The sequence below is a fragment of the Vicugna pacos genome, chromosome 31 (assembly GCF_048564905.1).
Source record: "Vicugna pacos chromosome 31, VicPac4, whole genome shotgun sequence".
Taxonomy (NCBI): domain Eukaryota; kingdom Metazoa; phylum Chordata; class Mammalia; order Artiodactyla; family Camelidae; genus Vicugna; species Vicugna pacos.
In genome coordinates, this window is record NC_133017.1 from 20,021,648 (window position 1) to 20,041,869 (window position 20,222).

General features: G+C 39.0%; 1 protein-coding gene across 22 annotated transcripts in view; it reads right to left on the reverse strand.

Moving 5' to 3' along the window:
- The window catches only part of ADAM28 (ADAM metallopeptidase domain 28), a 308,912-nt gene that overhangs the window by 219,829 nt on the left and 68,861 nt on the right, over positions 1 to 20,222 (reverse strand). For 17 of the 22 annotated variants that reach the window (XR_012066056.1, XR_012066070.1, XR_012066067.1 and 14 more), the window contains one exon: positions 13,550 to 13,612. The exons of 1 other annotated variant lie outside the window; for it this stretch is intronic. The gene's annotated coding sequence lies outside the window, so the exon portion shown is untranslated. Of the gene's footprint in view, positions 1 to 13,549; positions 13,613 to 14,074; positions 14,147 to 15,441; positions 15,550 to 16,832; positions 16,928 to 20,222 lie in introns of all 22 variants that reach the window. 4 more of the 22 variants (XR_012066069.1, XR_012066065.1, XR_012066058.1 and 1 more) reach the window with 3 other exon arrangements.

Consider the following 20,222-nt stretch of genomic DNA (forward strand, 5'->3'; position numbering starts at 1 on the left):
TTAGATGCTGTGCCAACTAACTGTATATAAAAATTTTTTCATTGGTGTAAAAAGGAGACATTCTATAATAATAGAAAATGCTTTTGAAGTTATATTCCTCAATTTTTAACTAGAAAGTTAAAGATAATCTTTCCAATATTTCTTAATTTAGCTGAGTTCTTCACTTAAGCAACTCAAGAATCATTTGGTTAGAAATGAGTAACAGAAAACAGTGTCAAACATCATTATCTAACTAAGGACATCATTTTTATTTTAAGAAAGGTGGAAAGTTATGCAATTTTTTAAAAAAAGCACACAATATAATTTCCAAAGTGACCACATCTATAGTTATTTTATCTCATTAACAGTAAGCATCAAGTGTGAAATTAATCAAAAGATGCTTCTGAGCATAGTAAATCTGCTTTAATGATATGGCGTATTACAAACAAAGGTGATTAAACTTGAAAAACTGCTATAAACTTCCCGAAGATTAATGGAAAATTAACGGCCACTTTGTCTTCCTGCTTGTGCGCTAGGCAAAATTACATTCACAGAAGAGTCTAGGATCCCTTCAAACTCCAGTGAGTTATTTTCTAGGAAGGGATATGGATGCTTGAAGCCCTCCTACCCTCTCAACCTCCCCTCCCCCCAGCCTTTGATGTGTTCCCAATGATAAAGGTTTAGAAGTTCTCAGGCTGCCTCATGCTACCCCTCCCCCAAGCATCTGAGTTGTTTGTGCCTTCCTTTCCCTGTGATTTCACTGTGTGTTTAGCCCTCCCGGAGCAGCAGTTTCCTTAGCAACAGGCTTGCCCTTTTAGAGGCTCAAACGATGACGGCGGTTTATTGGACATGCGTTCTCCCAGGCCTCCTTTGCTGCCTTGCTTCTGTCTCCCTCATGAATGCTCAAAGGTCAAAAAGTAAAGTCTGTGTTGTTTCACTCTTCAAACAAAGGGCAGGAAGCTACAACAGGTTGGGATAACATATTTGCACTGGGATCGCTCATGTAGAAGTCATATTCTAGGGTTCATATGAAAAAGAACTATTTTCTCTGAACGTGAGGATGGAGAGGTGGAAACAGAGATTACAAAGAATTGAACTGGAGGGCTGGCTACGTGGGAAAATACAGACTGGGAACTCAGGATGACTTCGTGGGAAAATAACATAATCTACTTCCTCTTTCTCTAGTTCTTAGAATCTCAGAATTACAAGAAATACCGGGGACCAGCTCAAGAGCTGTTATAATAATCGGGTCTGCAATTTAGAGTTCTGTGCCTTACACTTTGAAACTTTTTATTTAAAATTCACCTTTTTAGGTAGGTTCTCTTGTTAGCCACATTTTAGTAATAACAAAACTGAACCACAGAATAACTGAACAGTCCAAGTTCATTCAGCTTGTAAATGGTGGAGCTGAGCTGAATCTCAGGCTCCTAATCGCTGTGCCATTCTGTTTCTCGCATTCCCTGACCACAGTCCTTGACTCAGGGATGGGCACTGGAAAAGAGAAACTCTCTTGCCATTGGAATCTGTGGGTCAGAGGAACATACTGTGACCATGCATAAAGAGTGTGCCTGGAATGAAGTAAAAAAAAGAACAAAACAGAGCTAAAAAATAATAAATGACATCATTTGAGCACTTAGATCTAGCCATGCCTGAAACTGGCTAATCTTAGATTTTTCAATTTCACAGTTCAATAAATTCTTTCTTTTGCTTAAGCCAGCTAAGATTTTTTTTTCAGTCATCACTTGCCTCCAAAATCCATTTATCGTTTTGTCTCCATGACAGCACACACCTCAATTTTTTCATACCTCACAGGCCCTTCTTTCTCAGCCTCCATGGCTGATTCCTCCTTTACAAATTGATCATTAAATGCCTGTGTTCATTAAGTATTAGGGTACAAACCTCTCCTCCTTTTTTATCTCTACCTTCTTCCTGGGTGAGCTAATCTAACTTCATAATTCTAAAGGTCAACTATATGTTGATAACTCCTAAAGGCATATGTCAAATTTAGTTCTCTCATGAATTCTAGGCTCATCTGCCAAATGCTACCTAACACTTCCAGCTGCATGTCTAACAGACATCAGAAACAAACCTAATTTTTACCCAAACTCTTTCTACTGCAGCCCTCACTGTCTCAGGAACCGGCACCACAATCTGCCTGGTTGTTCAAACCAAACATCTAAATCACCTACTTTGTCCTCCATTTCTTTCACCCTCTTATTAAATCATAATCCTTAGGTTCTATTTCTAGATATATTTTTCTCAAATTTCAAGCTCATTTGTTTATGTCCATGCCCATTGCCACCATCCTCGTCCACTTTTGACCCTTTTCTAATTCATTCAGCCCATAGAAGCCAGAGTAATTTTTTTAATGATATTCCCTTGCCTAAAATTCTTTCATTGGTCCCCTTTGCTCTTGGAATAACTGCCAAACCTTGTTTCTCTGTTCTTTGAGGCTCAACTTGATCTGGATTATCCTACCTATTTCACAACATACAACATTGCCCTAACTCTCAGTACACAGCTACACTGTCTTTCAGTCCAAACACATCAATCCTTTCCTACTTCTTGACCTTTCCACTTGCAATCTCTTCTGCCAAGGATGTACCTGTTCTAGCTCTTCAGATGGTGGCATCATTTTCATTCTTCACGTACTACTCAAATGTCATCTTCTGGAAGCTGTGGTGGACTTCATCATTCCCACTCACATCCTCTCACCTTCATTGTGCAACTGCTTGCATTTCTTGAGCTAAGGGTTTTTCCCTGGGCACATGTGCAGCAGGGTGGAAATGTCAAGGAATACCCTCTTTATTGACCTCCATCCACAGCCACCCTCAACCAATAACTGACAGTAGTTACTTTATAAATATCCCAATCCCTACTCCCCTCGGCTGGGATAACTCAGAGACCATGTTCAACACCATTTCCAGGAGTTTCCCAGGGAGATTCAGCTACAGTTGCCCAAGGGATAACCTGACTGATAAACATCCTTGATTGGCTCTTTTCCCTCTTTGTCTCTCTTATCCACTGCCCTTCCAGTGATTCTTAAGATTACTTCCCTAATAAACTACTTGCACTCAAATTCTCAAGAGTCTGTTTCTGGAGTAACCAAAATAAAAACACTTCAGCAGGGAGGGAATAGCTCAAATGGTAGAGTGCATGCTTAGCATGCATGAGGTCCTGGGTTCAATTCCCAGTATTTCTCTAAATAAATAAATAAGTAAACCTAATTACCTTCCCCACCCCAAAGTTTAAAAAAAAAAAAAGCCTATTAAAAAATACTGACTGTACTTCAATAAAAAATATTTTTTTAAAAAAAGACAATTTTCATGGCAACTCTCTCTACAGAGGCCACCCTCAGTTACTCAAACGCATTATCTGCTTTATTTCTTTTATAAAAACTACCATAATCCCTGAAAGTCTTGTTTGCTTTTTGTTTACTTGTTTTCTATTTGCTTTACTGAGACTTTGCCTATCTTCTCAACTACTGTGTCCCCTGACCTAGTCCAGTGTCCAACAGATAATAGACACTCAATAAATATTTGTTAAATGAATAAACAAATTATTGAATCACTATTACTGCTTCTTCCTTGTCATGCCATGATTGTAACTATATTTTTATTAAAAAGACATGTAAATTGTCCTAAAGAAGATTTTTATGCTACTTTCAACTATGTCAGACAATCAGAGCACTGAAACATTCTGAAATGTTCTGGTAATATTAATGGAATAATACAGAGAAGGACTGCAGTCCAGATTTTCTAAATCCAAGTCTACTGGGATTTTTTTTTTACTGCACTGTTACTAATCTTGTAGAGTATAGTTTCAAGTTTCCTTTTCAGGTATTGAGATGGATTTGTATCAAAATATACTCAGCTCTTGCTTGCCTGACTTTCCTTATGTCAAATGTTATGCGACTGTCAAGTGGTAGCCCAAGGCCACAGGTGTAGCTGTGTCCAAAAAAAAAAAAAAAAGGCATTTATTATAAGAGACTAACTGGACTGAATGACAACTAAACTTTTGACCATGGCTTTGTTAACCTATCCTCCAAATGGGCAGCAACCAAAATCTGTAATCCTTATCTTTTTATTTCTTCCTTCCATTTTACTTAGACACACTTTGTGTTTCTAGTCTGAAAAGTGCTTCACAAATTCTGTCCCTCTTATAGGTGTGAATTTTATTTCCTTTCACATCAAATTCATATAACCATTGTCCCCAGGACTCACAATCCATCACAACCAGTTTATTTTTCTCATCTTCACGGATAAGAAAGTCACCCACTAATCTCCAAACTAAAGTATCTTTCCATATTAAATTGCCTACCTCCCCTGGTTTTCCTGGTATTTTTGTTTTTGATTACACTGCCAAGGTGAGTACATTGTTAAGTACTCAATAAGGATCTGTAGTCTGGCTACGAGAAAGCTCCTGTCTCTGGGGCTACATCTCTGTCTCCTTCACTGTGTCTCCATCCTTATGGAAACATTTCCCAAGGTTGTGTCCTTAGTCAGAACCTTTGAAGCTCAAGCAGTGACCACAGAACTAACCATGGGTAGTTTGGCTATAACATGTGCTACGTGAAGAGACATTTATAAGAGAGATGGATGACATAGCTGATGAACTTACAGAAAGCCTGAAAAACTAGGCCATCAAATGTGGTCTTGACTGTATAAGCAAGAGGGGCTGCTGATGGTTCTCCATGTACACAACAATCTACTGAATGTTATGGGAGTCTAACGGATCTAAACCTACAATACACACCCCACGCACAAACACACCCTCACAATCATCCATCTACTAGGGAATCTTTACTATACCGTCTTTTCAACTTCTTTAAAAATGTGAATCAAACTCTTATCATGTGGGAAAAAGTGTGGAAAAGACAATCTAAATCACATAGCTGGAGAAACTTGATTTATAATTATATCAACTACCCTTTATCATTAGCGTAATAGATCAAAGGCTATTTCTAAATCACTCAGTGCTTTGTAATGCTGGATGAAATGCTTATCTTAGTAAGGTAAGATCTTTTGCCTAGTAGGTAGGGTTTAGAACACAAATTCCAATGTTAGGCTGATTTAGTTTCTGTCTTGAATCTGCCACATCCTACATATATAACCCTGGACAAGCCATTTAATTTCATAAAGGTTCACTATACATATAAAAATAGGTGTTGTAAAAATAGGGATTCTAAGTCTTTTTTTATAGCTTTATTGAGCTGTACTTCACATACCATAAAATTCACCAGCTTAACGTGTACAGGTGAGTAGTTTTTGCTATATTAACAGAGTCATGGAACTATAACCACATGCTAATTTTAGAACATTTTCAACAGTTCAAAAAGAAACCTCATACACATTAGCAGTCACACTCTGTTCCTGCTCCCCAGCCCTGTTCCAAGCCGAGACAACCATGAATCTACTTTCTGTCTCCATGTATTTGCCTATTCTACACCTTTCACAATACTGGAATCATATAATAAGTAATCTCAAAAAACAGCCAGGTCTTTCCATTATCTGCAACGCTACCAAGTGTTAGCTACCATACTACTGAGCTGTGGAGGGTGAGGGAAAGGAAGCAGCTCCAAGCTAAAATCTCACAGACCCCAATGTTTTACTGAGTTTCAAGAGTTTCTATTGCATAGGTGATTTGCAGTTTGTCCTATGGCTTTGATTATTGCCGGATTTCTGCAATTCATTTTAGCTTTTTGATTTTAGTTGTTTTATGTTGTTTTAGAGGGAGAGTGAATTAACTGAAGTCTTTGCCATTCCAGAAGTGCACTGTCAAGTGCATTTTTCTTTCAATTGTTAAAAATGTCTGTCTCGTTGTACTGTTTGGCCAATGAAAATAGCTTTCTCCTCGGTGTTGTTTCTTGCATCCAAAGTGCAGGTCTGACAAATTCTGTACATTGTAAGGGACCACTGCAAAAGTGAGTACAAAAAGATCCAGAGAATTATGCTGAGTATGTAAACGTGTACCTACATATGTAAATAAGTAGGTAGGTACGCTTTCCTTTCTTTGTTCTAAAAATGATTTGAAATAATAAAGGCTGTTTTATTATAATGACTTCCATTGACAAATTTGGCTGGAATAATTTGGCAGCTAATAGCAAACTTGGACCAAATGTTATATAATTTTTCAAAGACAGAGGTGTTATGGAGATAATCGTAAAGTAATTTTATTTTTTCTCACACAGTTCCTTTAATGGTATCCAGGAAGGATGCTAGAGTTGTTTGTTTGTTTTTTTCCTTTTCTGCCATGAGATGAAAATTCAGTTAGCTCTTCTACATATTTTATGGTAATAAAAAGGCTTATCGTCAGCTTGAGTCACACTCTCTCAATGCAGTAATCAGAATTATCCAGCCTAGTAATCTACACCGATCAAAAGTAAGACTTCTTCCCACACCTTTCCCAAGCGAAGCTTTATTGAAGTCAGAGCATCTGCCTATAGGAAAGGGATTGCAGGTAACTTTCCTCTGTCTCTCTCATCTCTACCCTTTATACACCAGCTGCTAATTTTGACTCCCTCTTATGAGGCTGGAGGAAAGAAAGAGAAAAGAAGTAATATGAACAGAATGTTACTTGACTAGCATCATCATAAGCTACCTTCTGGCCAAGAAATAATTAAATCTGAGTCTTTTTCCTACAAAGCGTCCAAGTTTGCTTGGGTTTCATTTTTGTGATACCCTCACTCCAATGCTTATACTCAATAGCCAGCTGTTCCTAGGACCTTTTGCTAAAGACTCCAGCTTCGCAAGAAAACCTCCGGAGGCCACTTGCACTTCTACAGCGGCACCACCCCAAACACCCCCACTTGCCTAACCTTGCAAGCCAGCTGCTACGGGTGACCAGCTGGTATTACTACCCTTCCCTACTGTGTAGGCATCGTTCCTTGACCCCTGAATCAGACCCTAAGCTTCTTATAGTCAGAAATTATGTTACCTATTCTTTATAACCCTGAATCAGCTTTATTGTTATCAACATTTGAGTAAAAACAACATGCTAGTTGCTGTAACAATAATGAATGTAGTTAGGATTTACTGAGCACTTAGAGGTATTGCCCAAGAATACATTTATTTACTTCACATATATTATCATATATAATCACGTTATAGGGTAGTTCCCTACACCCACAGAGTAGGTAACAGCTCCATGTTATATATGAGGAAGATGAGTCCCAGGGAGATTAGGCAAATTGTTCAGGAATATATAGCTAATGAGTGGCAGAACCAGAGTCCAACTCCAAAATCCACATACCTACATCCTTTGATATTTGGTCTCCCTAATGTCCTAGTGGCCTTGAACAAGTTGTCCCATCTTCTTCATCCTCAATTTCCCTCTCTATAAATTACCAAGGACCACATTCCTGCTCTGTCATTCTAGGGTTCAGTGAAGACACCCTCAACAACATCCTCCCTGTAAAGCTCTGCTCAATCTGTCACATACTAATTGGCTTGAACAACAGTCTCTTCTTTCCATACCCATCTCCGCACTTCATCTTTACAGCATTTCCAAGCGATTACTGAATATCCAGGAACAGAGCCTCAAACACAGGTGCTAACACAGGTGCAAAACTAACACAAAAAATGCTGCATTTTGACTCTTAAAAACTTGAATATTTTAATGTTTCCTTGACCTTGAGATAATTGGATTCAGCACGTGAACTTATGTGGCCTCGCAAACCTAACAGCAGGACCAGAATAAATAAGAAAGAAAAAAAAGTGTAGAATACCATTATCTGCTAGCTCTTATTAAAAAGAAAATTCCTCCCTATCACTTTCTCAGGACGAATTTTCTTAGTAGTTACATTTGCTCTGCCCTTCCCCCACCCTTCATCCTGCTCCTCCCCGGTTTCCCAAGTTCCTCCCTTCTTGATAAATAAACAGATTTGCATTAGCCTTTAAAACACACATCCTATTGTGCTTGTCTGAACTTGACACAAAACCTTTGTTTGTGAGCTGTCTGAAGAGGACTAACAGAGGACTCGTCAATAAATAAAAGCTCAGCACGTACAAGTTTGATTTTTATGTGAAGCATCCCAGCATACAGGTGTGACATAAAAAATTTCTCAAGTGTGGCGATGCAGGCTTATTTCTCTAGAAAACATAATTTAATCTCATCAAATTATCACTTGACAATAGGTTATAAATCAACTATGGAGAGGCAGGGGAGCAGCTTGGATCTGATGCTGTCTTCAAAGTCAGCATTTAGCCCAGGACATAACCAGCTCTATAGCTCACTGTCACTGGAGGTCCATTGATGGGATTTGTGCATTTGTTCAGTATCTTGCACCAATCTCAACAGTTTCTGGCAGGGATATCCATAACAAGCTGATATGCAGCAAGGCCAACAAACACAGCTGGTGGACGTTTGGGGATAACAAGTACAATGAAATGTGTCCATGTGAGACAAAGAGCCTCACTTGGCCCCAGAGATCCAGACCATATCTTGACCAGCCATGTCTGTGTATTATTAGCATTGAAGGTCGGGGACCTTCACAAGCTACGATGAGAAAATAGTACTGGGTTTGCATAATATGATAAGCAACTCAAGTTTGAGTTTATAGACAACTTCGGTGATTCATTACAATCAGAGCATGCTGTGCTTAACCAAAAATTAGTTCAGTTTGGCTTTGGATTATCTCATTTGTCAAATGGATGAAGCAAATTAACCTACTGTGTCCACAGTTACACAGTTAGTCAATGATGGCCCTGAATCCAGAACCCAGGTCTTCTGACTTCCATTAAGATTATCTTGCATTTTTATTGGATTACTTTCTATTTGTCAGCAAATTCCAGCATTTGACAGAATGAGAAACAAAATAGATATGGTTCCACAGAAAGGAAGAAGATATAGACCTAGGGTTCTCAGGAAAGTTAGATCCTATTGAAGGCAGTAATAGAGGAGAATAAGGAAATTGGCTAGAATGCACCATGCGGAAGGAATAAAGCATGTCTGCTAATTGTTTTAGTTATTTATTTAGCTATTATTATTTAACATTAGTCACTCACATAATGGCAAGACTTGACAAATCAATTTATTTCTTAAAATGCTGTAAGCCAATGAGTCATATATGCCATTCTTGTTTATTACCTCACACAAAACTTAAGTCTGAATGTGGGGTTCTGTCACAAAGGTTCATATAAACCAACTCTTCAACTGTACCTCTTGCAACAACTTCCTTTGGAAAAGCAGATACAGCTGAACTGGTGTGGCTAGTAGTCTAAAGCACTTCATGAAAGACTTTGAAGTCAGCAGAAAACTTTATCACCATGTTTCTTTTCTAAAGATTTCTATGCTCATGAGAATAATAAAGGCCAGAATAATTAGATCACATTTAATAGTAATGCATGCATTAGAAACTCAGCATAGTGTGAAAAAAAAAGATTGCTGATATTCACATCTTAGTAATTATAAAATAATTTTCCCACCACCTGCCATTTGATGAGCCTCTTCCTCATTTATCTATTGGTTTTTTAATCTCTGACAAGAGCTGCTGTGGAAAAGAAAAAAAAAAAGAGAAAAAAAAAAACTGACCACTTCTCAAAATTTGAGAAGCTTATTAACACCAACAAATTTCACACTTGATTTTTTTTTATCGCGTAAGTATTAAATTTCAGTGGAGTTTATTAATTCAGTTCAAAAATGTTTCCAGGGACACAGGTTCATCCTCTCTTCTGGCACTGAATCTTCAATCTGTTTTCTTTCAACTTTATGCCTGTTCCTCATCATCACAAGTTAGCTGCTGCCATTTCGTGCATTGCAGTGGCCACAGAAATATTAAGGGATAGAAGAATAAAGAAATAGTTCCTCCAGTGTGAATATTTACCAAGGAGAAAAGGCCTGCCACAAATCCTTCAACAGAACTCCTCTCGTGTCTCATTTGCCAAAATTACATTAAATGTCAATTTTTAAATCATTCACTGTCAAGGACAATGAAATTACCTGTGATTGGTTAAAACTCATCAAGACTCAACCCTTCCTTGCTGGGATAAAGCCAAGCATGCAACCCCACCCGCAATAAAGACGTAAAGAACAGCTAATGGTGCCTGTTCATCTGATGGAGGAGGAATTAAAAATTCCAAACAGCAAGACAAGATGAAAACCCAAGAGGCTGGGAGTCATAGAAAATGCATATGACCTGAAGTGTGTAACAGAAGCTGAAATGGCCAAGTATGAAATAATTAAAGCCATCAGCTGCAGCAGTTTTTTAAAGTTATACAAGAAACACAGATACAGCATTTCCTGAGACCAGATACCACTGGCAAGTTATTAGTGTGGAAATGTTATCACGTGACTGTGTTTAAATAAGTTAATAACCTGCGCCTTCATGCACCGTCACTAGTCTCTCTCCCCCAACCCTGAAAAGACTCAAACTGGATTTGCCGTATGTCACCACTTTTAAGAACATTAAGATACATAAGTGCAAAATTTTCTTTATTATAAGATGGCTTTGCATTGAAAATGGTGCTAAACAGCTCTTAAACAACATTTTTTAAATAAAATTGACATTCACTGGGGTGATCACCAACTGCCACAGAGGCTCCAAACCATGGATCAGACATTTAACTTGGAGCAAAAAGAAAAGAAATAGAAAGAACAAGAAAGAAAATAAAAACAAGTAAAAACATTAAGATAATCAAAAAAAACACATCAACAACAGGTTTATCGGCACAGGCGCTGCGGGCATCCAGCGCAGGCTTTTGGAAAATGAATTATTAAACTAACAGGTTTTTTGATAGGCTGTTCATGATGGTTGAAAGAACTTTAGATTTGGAATCAAACTCAGGCTTAATCCCTGGCTTTACTGATCACTAACTTTAGACAAATTACCTAATCTTTGTGATAATCAGTGTACTCATTGCAGAAGAGGACAATAATGCAGGATTCTTGGATGACTGGAAAAGATGTAGAGAGAATGCCTAGCACACTGCTGAAATCACAGCCAAGAGCTACGAGCAGTGGTGAAATGGAACAGTGCTGATGGCAGCAGCGGCTGGTGGCAGCGGCTGTGTACTGCTAGAGGTGATGGCAGTGGGAGTGAGTGTCATAATGCCATCTTAGCGACCACACAGAGCATTTGTTTACATATCACTGACTATACCGATGTAATATAGTATCAACTGAAGAATGGTCTCCATATAGCAACAAGAATTATCCTTTTGCTAAAATGTTCCTCTTGAGAAGCACCATGAAAGGGTAAAGGAAGAGGGGAGTACCTGCACAGCCTCTCGGATGATCCCATCAAAGAAGCAAGAGACCATTCCTACATGTAGTTTCATGCAGCTATGGAGGGAGGTCACCAAGCCTGTCACTGAAATCTGTACTAAGGCTTAAGAAGTATAGCAAGTTGTGACATGAGAGATGAATTAGAGATGCGTTTAAAAGAAAGAGAAGTCTAATATGCAGTGCAGCGGAGGGACTGAGGGAAGAGAGCATGAAACCAAGAAATATTTGTTCTTTTCCAAGCAAACTTTTCTCAAGTCTAAAAGTGATATTCTCCACTAGACTCATTATTACTTTCTCCACAACTTATTAAATTCTCTGCCTCCCAGCTCTGCGCTCCTCACTCCAGTCATTCATTAACAGTTATTAGACGCAAGGTTGATGAGTAGAGCTGCTTTTGGAAAGCTTTATAGCAAGTCACTGCTACCTGAAAGAGTGGGATGGAATAGCTCAAAAGAACAAAGCTGCAGAAATACAAATTGTGAAACAATGAGACTATGTTCTGCAAAAAATATTGTGCTTCATTTTACAAAATTATTATGCCATCTCCAAATTTATATTCTACCATTTGTAGCTTGAATTTCTTGTTTTAGTCAAGCTCATTTTCACTGGACTACTTCTACCAAATCCCAGAGCTGCCATCCTACTCATTCTTATTTAATTAATAAAATTCTTCTTTTGGTAAATCCTTCTTTTGAGTTCCAAACTCTTCACAGAGTCTTTCTTGGTCACTTCAATCTATGCTGATCTCCCCTCAGTTCATTTTGTACTTGGTATCTGTTCTAGCCAGTAGAGTTTTACCACACAGATTTCTTTGCCCTATTATAATCACTTTTCATTTAAATATGTTCCATATTCTCAAGTAAGTGCCTTGGGGATGGGGTCTACATTTTAGTATCCCTCACGTCCATCACAGTATGCCTTTCCAAATGCTATGGTGGAGATGACCCTCAACCAAGTAACAACTTTTGATTTAAACTTTAACAAGTCAAGGGGCAGAATAAAGATAATGAAAATTTATGTTGTAAGGGTCTTAAATCATACATGAAGTGATAGTCTGTGATAAGTTAAAGAGTCATATTGTAAACCCTAGAACAAGCACTCAAAAAATAAAACAAGAGATATCACTAAAAGGTCAATAGTGGAGATAAAATGAAATCATACCAAACACTGAATTAGTCCAAAAGAATGGAGAAAAAGAGGAAAATGGGACAAAGAACAGATGAAACAAACAGAAAGCACAGTAAGATATTAAATAAAAGCCAAACTATATCAATAATTATGTTAATATAAATATTCTAAACATCCCAATTTAAATATTAATTTTCAGGATAAAATAGGAATAAAGGATAAAGGATTTTCCAGATTAAAAAAGAAAACTCAACTATATGTTGTCTAGAAGAATCTCACTTTAAATATAAAAACATAGATTAAAAGGAGAGAAAAGGGTGTAAATACTAATCAAAAGAAAGATGCAATGACTACATTAATACCAGGAAAAGTAACCTGAAAGCAGAAAATATTAGCAGACATGTCAATAATTATTATTTTAATGACTAATGTGAATCTCTCTATAGATTCAATAATTCCCATCCAAAATCTCATGGGTTTTTTTGTCAATATTGACAGCTGATTCAAAATTTCAGATGGAAATTGCTGGGCTTTGAGGAAAAGATTAACCTTAGACTGGAAGTGAAACTGTTATTAACTATAACAAAAAGAGAGATTAGGACAAATGCACAAAAATACACTGAGGAGCATGGAAAAAAAATCATCATAAATCCCACGTGATGGCTACAGGCAATGAAATCATCAGCTGAATGAGCAGCTGGACAGTAGTCTGAAATTTTTTAAGAGGGGGTTAATATGTTGGAATAGCCTCTGAGTTTAGCGGCAGAATAAGTAGGTTAGGGGCACATAAAAGGGTTTTTGAAGGGAGATCTGAGACCTGAAGTCAGGCTTAAAAGTATGTATTTCTAGAGACACCATTTGGTAATTTATCTCCAATAATTCTGAGAGGCTAGGGTATTGGATGGTTTAGATGATGGTAAAGTTTTGGATTTACAGAAAGGTTGTCCCCTCCAAGGCCCCGATGGACATGTTCATAGTGATCAGGAATTTGGTAGATGATGACAGCAGAAATAAAGGAGTGAGGAAGGTATGTATAGCAGCATGAATGGGCATCCAAAAGCATTAATATTTTCTTTTCCTGAGCTTGGAATAGACAGGAAAGTGCTGACTTCTATTTATGGAATGATCTCTCTCTCTCTCAAACACACACACACATGCACACACAGAGAGACACACATGCAACTAACTAAACGCTAGTATTAGATCTAAAAAATCTTACTTTGGAGTGGAATCAGCTAGAGGGTCCCGTTGCTAGAAGATGTCAAGCCTCTCTTTCTAGGACCTATAAGCAGATAATATTAGAAATACGTGAGGTTTTAGAGTCCGTGGAGATTAACCTTCCATGTTTACAAATGAGAAAGTTACATTCGAAGGAATTTTCCACATGCATATAAATCCATCTATCAACAATACTGGAAGTAAACTGCACTAGTTTTTGGAATCACTTGGATCTATTCAAAATAATGGCTTACATTTGGGGTTTTTTAAAAGTGAGCAAATAGAATTCTAGCTTGGGATTAGTCCCAGCTTGAGATACAAAAAGCTGTAAAAGAACACTGCTTTCACCCTTACAGCAATAACAACGGGGAAAAAAAAAAAAGTCAAACAAACTGTAAACGCACGACTTTTTTATGAGTCTATCACAGAGCTAAGGTTTTCGGGCAATCAACCAACAAGAATTATAAAGAAACTCAGACACTTGAAAAGCATTTTCAGGGAGAGACAGGACTGTAGCCCTACTTACCTAGGGCAGATACAGCCAGACATATTTAAGAAGAATTCAGACAAAGCTGTCAATGTTAACGTCAAATGTGACCTATCAAGAAAATACAGAATCACTGGGGCTGAAGATATAAGGAGATTTGCATTAACTGCCAAGCTCTTCTCCACTGTCTAGCAATCCCATCCAAAAGAAATAAGAACTTATGTTTACCCCCCAAAGCTAAATGAGATTGTTTATAGCAAGTTTATTCACAATTGGCAAGAACTAGAAACAACCTTGATGTTTTTCAACACCCAAACAATGGAAGACTACTTAACAATAAAAAGGAACAAAGGGTTGGTACAACATGATAAATTTCACATGCATTTCTTTAAAGGAAAGAAGAAGGGATAGGCCAATAGGCTACATTCTGCAAAACTCCCTTTATATGACGTCTGGAAAAGCCAGAATTATAGATATGGAGAAGTCAGGGGTTGCCAGGGCCTGCGTAGGGAGAGAAGTGGACTATAAAATAACTTGATCAAACTTTTGTGTAGAATATCTGTCATCATTCCAATGAACTCACATTCCATTGAATCATTTTGGAAAATGCTGGTGTAATAAAGAGAACATTGGTTTTGGGGATCCAAGACACTCAAGTCAGAATCTCTATTCTTGCTAGATTTTGAGTAAATTATTAGACATTTCTGAGTCTCAGTTTCCTCATCTATTAAATGTTGTTGTCAGGATTAACTGAACAATGAAAGTAAAACACTTTAAAAAATATTGATTCATTTCCTTTCTTTCCCTTGCTTGTTTTGAAAGGTCACTCCCAATGTCAGCAAATCCTGGCATTATGAGCAGTCCCCTTTCCTTCCAGACATCTGATTTGCTGTTTCCATGTGGTGTGCAAAGCCGGGTAATACCACACGTTAGAATGTGTCTAATACATTATTTCCTATGTTTAGATTGAAGGTCTGAGGTCCTCTTCTATGAATAAATTATGCCTTCTTTTCTGGGATTTATGTTTTGTGGAAGTGATCAATGGATTTAGCTGTGAGGCGCTTCTGAAGCAAGAAGCAGGGTAAATGAGCAGGAACTGAAAAATCTTGGATATTAAAAATAACCCCCCAGAAGGCAAAATGACCTCCATTTGTTTATTCTCTGAAGCCCACGCTGAACAAGCTGCCACAAAGAGCTTTATTATACAACTGCAGAGCAAGATGATTTGCCCCACATATTGAATAATGACTTGGAAATTTAAAAATGAGAAAGAAAAGCTGAAGGCAGTTTCTCACCGTATCCTTGAGTCTCACACAGAGAGGAAAGTAGTCAGGAAGCTACTGCAGCAGCAGGCGTGAGAGTGAAGAGCTAAACTAGAGAGGGAGCGAGCAGACACAGGGGCATACCTGCGAGGGGACCAGAGGAGAAGCATCCTCAGTGATGACCCTGCCTCAATGCTGCCCTCTCCTTGGTCCTGTGCATCCAAGATGATTCTGGTGTTTCAAGTGTGGCACCTTGAACAGAAATGGAGAAGTTGGGAGGAAGTGTCAAAGGATGGAAGAAATTGAGTCATTTGGTTCAGGCAGGTTAAAATGTAAGGTACCAGTGTGATTTCCATGCAGAGATTCCAGAGGACAGTCAGAAATGGGAGACCTGGTGAAGAACTGTGCTCAAGAGATACGTTTGAGAGAAATTCCCTTAGAAATACTAGTTGGAGCTCCCAGATACGGTTGAAATCACCAAAACGAGAGAACAGACAGTCAGGGCAGGAAAGAGAACAGGTTCAGGCATTTGCAAAGGATAGAAAGCAGAGGTCAGGGTGGAGGCTGAGAGAGTAGCATTCATCAACAGGATCCAATACTGCCACACGGCCAGAGGTGAGGCTGAACCACGGAAGTGTGCACCTTTCTCTGATTCCACAGAAGGCCTAGCAACTAAAAATGGCCGCTGATGATGCTCCTTCGTTGGGTTGCTCACTGCAGCATAATGAGCAGAGGGGCAGCTACCCCCAAACTTAAACCTGGGTCTCACACAGAATAGCAAGTTTAATGTGACAGCTGCTGAGGTGAGGTAAAAAAGGAAAATCGAGCCAGGTAAGAAAAGAACAAGAAATCTCTGCTTCTTCCACTTTCTGAAAGAACTTTACACACCTGAGTCTTTTCACCCTGAGTCTTTTATCATCTCTTGGGTAGATGTGGAAAAAGCATCAGGTAATACTAACTTGATTCAACAGATGTTACTGTTTACCCACTAAATACAAGACTCCATGCTAGGTTCTAAAGCAGCAGTTCCCACGGGGGAGGGTACAGCTCAGTGGTAGAGTACATGTTCAGTACGCACAGTGTCCTAGGTTCAATCCCCAGTACCTCCACTAAAAATAAAAAATAGATAAATAAACCTAATTTTTCCCCAAAAAATAAAAATAAAAAAATAAAGCAGCAGTTCTCAACTTCCAGCTGGCCTCAGAATCACTTGAATGACTTGTGAAAACGCAGATGGCTGGGACCCACCTCCAGAATTTGTTTCAGTAGGTCTCGGATAGGACCTGAGAATAATAATTCCTAACCAGTTCCCAGGAGGTGCTGCTACCGCTGCCCTGAACCATACTTGAGGATGATGGATCTAATGGTTCATCAACAGAGAAGGAGCTATTTTTAATTCAGAAAGAAAAGTAAAGTAGAAAATTCTGCAATATACCATGATCATGGGACGGATCCCTTTCAAACTTAGTAAACTCAACATTCTTGAAATGAATATCAAAATCAACCTTCTCCATCAGAGTTCACGTATGTCTCACCTTAAAAGAAAAGGTCTGGAGCAAAATCCACTCATATCACTTACAGAATGAAAATCTACTCATACTCCCTGTAGATGAAAATACGCTCATACCACCTGTAAATTTAAAAATAAAACAAATAAGTGCACCTACATCTCCTTATCTATTATGTCCTCAATCTTCAGGAAAAAAAAGATCTCTACTTTGTTGGTTAGTTGTTTTTCTCCAAAATCAGTATGACCAGATCTAATTTACTGAACTATTTCTCACATTTGTACCTAGCCTTTTTTCTAACTCACTTTGGATAGTGACTTTCTTGAGAGCAAAGATCGCATTTATTTAACTTTATACACCTGGTAGGAGGCACAGGATGTAACCTACTTTTTAACTGAGGAAAGAAGGAAGAAAGAGGGAAAGAATGAAGGAAGGAAGAAATGGAGGGAGAGAAAAAAGGAGGAAGGGAAGGAAAGAAGAGGGAAAAAAAAGGAGGAAGGCAGGAAAGCAGGAATAAAAGGAGGAATGAATCTGATTTAATTCCTGGACTCTCTCCTCCAGTTACACGACTCATTAGGCAGTTCATCCTTGGCACTGTTCTCTCTCTGTCATCAGGCCTTGCCATTGGACAGTTCACCTCTGGGCTGGTCTATTTTCATTCTTCAACTTTTACTTGACCTCTCCATCCTCCTTCCTCCAGTGTGACACCTGTTCTAGCCATGAGCTCTCTCCCAACCCACCCCTTCTAGGTGAATTGTCATTTAACAATCTTAGTCAATACCAGGTCCATATTTTGAACTTCCCATCACTCTCCCTATGACCTAGGCCCAAATCCCAGTTATCTTTAAGTTCTCCATCTCTTCTCTGGCATATTCCAGGCAGTCCCCAAGGCCTCTTAATTCTTCTTTGGTGTGATTTCTCATCAGTCTCTTCTTTCCCAGACTCATTAGTATTATATTTACGCTTAGACTGTTGAAACCACCTTGCAACTGGGCTCTCTATTCCACTATTTTCCTCCTCCAACTAATCCTACACACTACTGCCACATCAATCATCCTTAAATATTATGTCCACTATCATGGGGGGGCAGTTACTCTTTATTACATACTTAATATGTGTCCAATGTAATGGAAGACATTTTATATGTATTAAGTCATCTCATTCTCACCTCATAAAATGTATATTATTATCCCCATTTTAAAGATGAGATAACTAAGGCTTACTCATCCATAAAGACTTGATTAAAGCACTGTTTAAGGCCTTCCACAATTTAACCTTCACTCCTAATGCTTTCTCTCACTCTTCTTCTCTTCAAAACGTCTGCTCCTGACAAACTGGTCTGCGGACACTTCCAGATACACCCTCACCTCCCCACCTCTGTTACTGAGTACATCACTTAGAGCCAACTGAGACTGCCAACCACTCAAGTGCAGGGCCTACTGAAGATTCACAAGCCCAGCCGTGAGAGCTGCTGAACCTGGCTCCAGCTGCACTGTTCACCTGGTCGCATATAACCAAAGTGTAGGTATAATTTCCTGGAGCAGTGAAAAGCTTCTGTAAGCTCTCCTGGCCACTTAAAACCTGCTTAGCCTATAGACTGGAACAGGATGGGGCCCTAGACAGCAAAGGATGGTGACGAGACATGAACCTGTCCCATTTCATGCCTACTGGTGGGAGGCTTTTTTTAAGTAGAATAAAGGAAAAGTAGAAAATTGAAAGGGAAAACAGAGCACACACGATTCAAGCTTCCTCAGAAAACAACAGAGTTTTCTTAAGGATCTGCCTGATTTCAAGATAAAGTTGAGATTTGCATGTCACTCTCTCCCCAGGCCATGGCCACCAGTGTATTCCCATATTTTCTTTATACGCCCATGTAGCAAAATGCTATCGTTTCAGGACATAATGATGACAAAATAATTGGTGGTAATGCACCCTGTCCTGAGCACATAACAGCTGTGCAAACCTTCAGACAGACCCAAGGGAGACTCATGGCTTCAGTGCTTCCGAGCAAGTTAGGACACTCTTTAATCAACCCCAGGAAGCCAACACCCACCTTCTTCAACGTCGCGCTCCCAGGAAAACCACAGATATATCCATTTCAGGAACATGCTAGCCGAGGTACAAGGTGGATAAGAGAAGAAAAGCAAAAAAAAGCCCTGATGAAAAAGCAACAGGGGGCTGGCCGCCAAATACAACTGCCCCTTTCTTAACGGGTGTTTGTGCAGGTGTGAGGCCAGCCACCTCTAAAAGGGGGGCTCCCCCTGGGCCTGCCCTGGCCGCATACAGTTTGGCCATGATGCACCACAGCTTAGCCAAAGACAAGCACGGTGGAAAAGCCTACTTCCTTACCTTAAAATTAAAATTTCTCCACTGTATGTAACATTGCTCCATGTTTTGTTTGGTTTTGTTTCTTACTTTGTGATGCCTGGGGGGGGGGCTTTGAGGTTTTTGGGGGGTTTTTTGCTTTGCTTTTTCTCTTACCTTTGTTTTTTATAGAATGAAGCCTTTGAAAGTTACCAAGGCAACAGAAATACAGGCAAATAGAGAATGGTGTGTAGTGAAGCTAAAACAAATCCAATCAATCATTGATTTGGCACTTATACATTCAAGGCACCAAGCGAATGGACACTTAGAAGGACAGGACAAAGAATTCTAGAAATCAGGACCTTTTCTCAATGACAGAGCTTTTGAAATTTATTCTACTACCTAGAAACGAAATAGTGACAATTAGAAGTTTTAAAAAGACATCTCTTCTTTAAAATTAGCTTTCCAATGAAAATTAGAGGGAAAGTGTTCCAGAAAAAAAAAAATTCCATACAGTATTTCTATCTTTTGTTTGCCCCATCTAGATCCACTTTTTACCCATTTTCACTGGACTCTGGGCCCTAAGATACGGGTCTCTAAAGGGATCTAATTATAATAAGAAATCTTTTGTCCACAGGCTTCTGGTTGTATTTGGCCTATGGGAGGCTCCGGTAGGAAACTGGAGGGAGACGAATGAGGTTGGGGTATTTATTTCTCAGAAATCTTCCTACAGAGTCAGTTAAGACTAGCTCTGTCACTTGAGTGATTCCTCTTAAGTTGACTCTACCCATTTAACTCTTCTGGATTCCAGAAACTGCTCAATTCCCCCACCTCTCTGCCCCGTCTGTCTGCTGGGTTTGTAGCTTCTCTGCAGCCTGCTCACAGCTTTGTAAATACAGCTGACCCTTGAACAACCCAAATTTGAACTGCGCGGGTCCACTTACATACAGATTGTTTTTTCAATAAATGCCTACTGTGGCACTACAAAATCTAGTTAGTTGAACCCATGGATGTGGAACCAGGAACCCAGAGAACCAACTTTTGACTGTGCAGAGGGTGGACACCCCTAACATTTCCTCGGCACCCCGCCACCCTGGAATTGTTCAAAGGTCA